A 5,306-nucleotide genomic window follows, 5' to 3' on the forward strand; every position below is an offset into this window, starting at 1 on the left:
CAGCAGATGTGGAAGTATTGCTAACACCAGAGTATCTACAGCATAGCAGTCATCGTAACAAATGTATAATGTGTTCTTTTACATGACAACTCTGTCTTGTAATGCCAGATGTAATAAAGATCCTTTTTAAGCTTGTTAGGAAGAGGGGAGCTTTAACTGCTCAACAATTTCGGCAACTGTAAATTGCCTCACTTAATTTGGTTTAGGCTGTTGTGAAATATGGGGGTATAAATATATATGGTTTCCTAAGCCTCCATTACAAAAGATCATGATCTCATCTGTTTCAGTAAGGATCATTTTCAATAGAGTAAAACAGAGTAGCCCATAACCTATATCATGTTGCAGACACCAGTCAAAGCTATCTGCTGGAAGACATAGAACTTCCACAATACATTCAAATGATGTTTCACATGGGGGAATTTACACCTACTTCCAGGTGGTGTATACTTTATGCCTTTAATCAGGAAGACAATTGTTTTCCTTCTTACTTAAGGCAATTACAGATAGTATTCTAATGTATGTATCCTCTTAAGTGTTATCTTTGTAAGTGACTGAATTCAGTGAAGGAATTCGACTGGAAGTTAGCCTGTGGCAAAGAATTCCATGGGTTAATTATACAACACTCCTTCTATCACTTCTAAATCAACTGCCTCTTAATTTCAATGACTGTCCCCTTAAGAGGGTGAAAAGGATCTAATTGCCTCCCTGTGGACCACTTGCCACTGCCTATCCCTCTGAAATTCACTTTTATATTGCTGTGCTGTATTTTGGGGCAATTTAACTTGATCATGTATCAAAATGCCTTCCTTCCCCCTAGTTGTTAACTATTTTGTCATCTCCTCAGATTATTTCTGATACATTCCCTGACAAGATGTCCAAAACAGAATGCTATATTGCTGGTGAAAACACAGACTGGGCTGATACAACAGGTTTGGGTTTTTTTTCTTTTTTTCAAAATTTTCCATATCCTTTTCCTTTCCTTTATACAGCTGGGGGTACTACAGATACATCTTTACATTTTTGTCAATGTTACTGACAAAAACTACCTTTGTCGAGGTAGAATTTAGTGTAACGAGGTCATGTCCTTGTATTACTAATAGCTCCAGGTAAAGCTGTATTGATTCAAACATAAAAAAGGACGTAGCTTCTGGAGAAGGGGGACCAACAACAGTATTTTAATAGATAACCCTGTATTTCAGAGCATCTGAGATCAACGTTATATATCTTAGAGAACAGCACAGAAATTTGGCCTTTCCAGAAAGGTCCATATGTGATGCTCAACCTAAAGAGTCAACAGCCTTTAATTTTTATTAGCTTTTTAGGGCTCCCAGAGTTCTTTTCAAAACACAGAGGTCACAGAAAGACAGGAATTCTACAACCACTTCTTACTGCTGGGGCATGTGAAGTGCACAAAGGTTACTATTCCAATTGTCTCATGACACTCAAGCTTTCCCTCAAATTTTCCCTTGGCTCTCTGACAAAGCTAAGAACCTGTAAAAAAGAGAAATAACCAAGGTTTAGCTCTGTAACAGCTGAAGCTAATCTAAAACTGTATTGCTGAGTTTGCAACCTTCCTCTTACATATTCACAGCCCTTTGCACCAAGCCCTGAGCTCATCTAATAGTCCCATGAAACACGCAAACATTCATTTAATTGAAAAGCAACCTGGCAAAAATTTCATTTGGTTTGGCCCAGTTCAGGTCTCTGATCTAGGAATGGGAACACAGGAGTGCCGCTATCTGAACAAGGGATGAGGGAATAAGGTGTGGCCTGGGGAAACTACAAGTGTGGGATTGCAGCAACCAAGAATGAGATTCTCTTAAACTGCAGGGAACTTGATCTTCACCCATCTGGAACAAATTCTGACCCTACAAAGGTCAGTGAAACCAGAATTTCACCCTAATTCTTAGTGTGTTTGCATTTTTATATATTGAATGATCATGTTGCTATAGTATTTCTATGAAGATAGTAACTCAAAACTATTCTATTTTTTAGCTTTCAGTTTATATCAGGGTATCAGGGTCAGAAAATACTCATCACGGTCTGTCTTTTTTCATTAATTCAGATCAGCATTCTGACACTGACCTGACATGAGTCTGGCTGGAATCAAAATTCAGTATTCCTTAGGGCACAGAACAGAGGATTTATCTTGTTGGTATTTGTAATAAATATTTTACTAATAATATATAATATCGAAAGCACATATATATTGACATCTGGCATTCTAAAGTCTTGTCATAATAGCAGCAGGTATGATGTATAACATTAATTCTCATTTCAAACTTCTTGTTCTACTTCTCTTTGACTATTTGGGAGCAGTTTTCACAATTTAGACCTTAAGACATCGAGATAAACCAGCTGCAGCCTGGAAAAAAAGCCACAGCACAAAGAAGTATTTTATTTAACAGTCCTTTTAGAAAAGTTGATGGCTACTCAGCATCAGACAAAACTTGTGTATAAATGCAATGCTATGCTAAGTGATGTGGAAATACCAAAAGACAGTGAAATACTTTCTAAGGACTTGTTAACATGTGCCTGAGGCTATACTGCTGAGTTGCAAATTTAAGGGGCGTGTTTTCATCAGTATTCAAGTCGTATTTGTTAGTGAGCAAAGATGAACGGTAAATAATGCTAAAAAAAAGTGAAAAGTTGCTATGAATTTTAGAAATTCCATGTGCTGAGCAATGCAACAGCATAATCTTTGATTTTTCATTACTTTCTTAGCTAATGGTCTGAAGTCCAGCCTTCAGTCCACACACTTTCCTCACACAATGTTGTCATCTATGCATACTGTTACTTTAATGCTGGCCCAGCAGAGCCGTAAGCATAACATTAGTATTCAACTCTAAATATGTGAACATCTTTGATATCACATGCCTAATGGTAAACATCTGCATGTCTGGAGAACTGAGGCTGCAGGTTATGAGCCTTCTGGAACAGAAATTGATCATTACATATTTTACAAGCTACCATATGTATCTGTGACCAACTTAGTAAATAATAACATTTGAGCATTCTCTAAAGCAACCTAATATGATATCCATGTCATCGCTATGTAATTAATGCCATGAAGATGAAGCACACACTCTAGCAGGTGGCACATTCACACTCTTTAAAAAGATGTAGCGAAACTTGGCTTTCCAAAACACTCAGAAATGTCTTAATATGTTCCAAGCGCAAGCCCAGGGGTGGCAGACTTTTCTGGCAGAGTTAGTATGGTGGAATGAAGCAGTTCGCACTTGCTGCCTACCCCTCTGCCAAAGACTACCATCTCCACAGGTATGCTGATATAAACTGACATTGGCAGATAGATCCCCACATAGTCATTCAAGAGAAGAGCCACACGACAGCGGGGAGCGGTAATATCTTCAACTATTCTAAATAAATCTGCCACCAAATATGAGTCAGCTGTGATTCCCCAAGAAGCTGAGCACTTACAGCTTGAGCTGGCTGGAAATCTCTGTTCAAAAAAAACCCCAAGACTCTGCTAAAGCTTGAGGACAGTTGTGGAAACTTGAAAACATTGCTAAAACTTGCTAACCAAATTAATAAAATCTAAGTGAAGTCTTTGCAGAGGGAAAAGTAACAATGCATCAATTCCATACCCCACTATGAGCTGGAAAAATGGAAACTCCAGGAGCGCCATGCTGAGTCTTACCTGCCTACTTCAGATTTGGATTTCTAGCCTCTTAAATACTTGAGGCACCTAAAAAAAAAAACAAAAAAAAACCTGCTTCTGAAACTCTGACTCCACATTTTTCACAGGAGTCTCCACAGGCACACTTGCTACTTCCAAGCCTAGGACATTATTTGGATATTTATGAGAAGTTAATGAATAAGATCTCAATAATACATTAGCTACATCGTTTCAAGTCATTATCAAATTTATACTAAAAATCTTAGGATGTGAGCAGAGGTCAATGCTTTAAGAAACCACACAGGCAACCCTTGCAGGGAGAGAAAATACCTTCTATGAACTAATGTAGTTGAAAAAATGTAAACATGATTCTGGGCACTTAAGATTTTATTCATGTACATAACAGATAATTCAGCTTTGGTGCACAAAAACATCTTACGGCAAATGTAGAATCTTTATTTTGTCCACAGCATGAAATATTGACATAATAAATACATACAGATTCATTTATGTGTGAAAAATGCAAACAGGTGAAGAAAAAAAAAATCTGTTTTCATATGGATAATTTGCTTTTTTACTGGGCATATGGCAATCTTTCAAGGAAAACGTAACTCTGTGAAGCCACACACTGGACAAGGGAAAAACCCAAATCTGTTTAGTGCAGAAGTGAAGAGTACAGAAACCTCTTACAGTAATCCCAGCATAGCGGTGTGCTGTCCTCAATGTTCCTTAAGCAGAATGGCTACAGAAGCCAACTCAAGACAGGTTCTTGGGAAATTTCAGCATCCTTTCATCCTGAAATGCCTACACCTGTCTGCACGAAAGCCTCTATACCCCATACCCCTGTACCACAATGCTGATTCTTTCTGCGTTTGAGAATCCAAAGCTTTATTCCTTTTTTTCTTTCCCCCCACCCGTTCTCCCAGCCCCCAAAGGAGAATCCCAAAGGGCTTCCCCATGCCTGGTATACAGGTCAGTTGGCCAAGAACACACTAAGAACATTGCTGTTACCATATATTATATTCACATGCTGTGCAAGGCAGTCTGTCATACCCATCTATCCTGATGCCTTTTTCCCACTTGATATGAAAAAACTCACTTTACGAATGAAGCAAGTCAAAGGGAAAAAAGCACAAACCAGCACCCATTTCAGGAGTTTCTGCCAAGCAGATATAAATGCTTTGCCTTGCTGTATCATGCAGAACCGATGGTATTCTCATGATTTATATTAATAGCATTGGAAGGAGAGAAAAACACAGTTTATTGGAAGTTGTATGGGAGACATGAAGGTTAGCGTGTGGTTCTCCTTACAGCTTGCTGTCCATGTTCATTTAAGCGGACATCCAACTTGGCCTCAGGGGACAACTCCTGAGATAAACCTGCAGTTTGCAAAGCACCTCAGCAGTACCTGGAGTTGAATGGCATAAAACTACGGGAATATGCCCCAGACATTAACAATTGCAATCATAAATGCTTAAGGGATGAGGTTAAGACCGATCTTCAAGGCAATGCTGGCTGTGGACAGAGAGTGCCTTCTCAACACTCCTGTAAGAGGAGGAAATCGAGGACCAGGAGACCCGCACGGCCTGTGCTGCAGGAGGCGACTCCGGCGGACTCAAGCCCTACTAACAATCATGGCGATTCCCAAGCAAAAACCAAAGGTCTGTCC

The sequence above is a fragment of the Haliaeetus leucocephalus genome, unplaced genomic scaffold, assembly GCF_000737465.1.
Source record: "Haliaeetus leucocephalus isolate CR32 unplaced genomic scaffold, Haliaeetus_leucocephalus-4.0 Scaffold906, whole genome shotgun sequence".
Lineage (NCBI taxonomy): Eukaryota > Metazoa > Chordata > Aves > Accipitriformes > Accipitridae > Haliaeetus > Haliaeetus leucocephalus.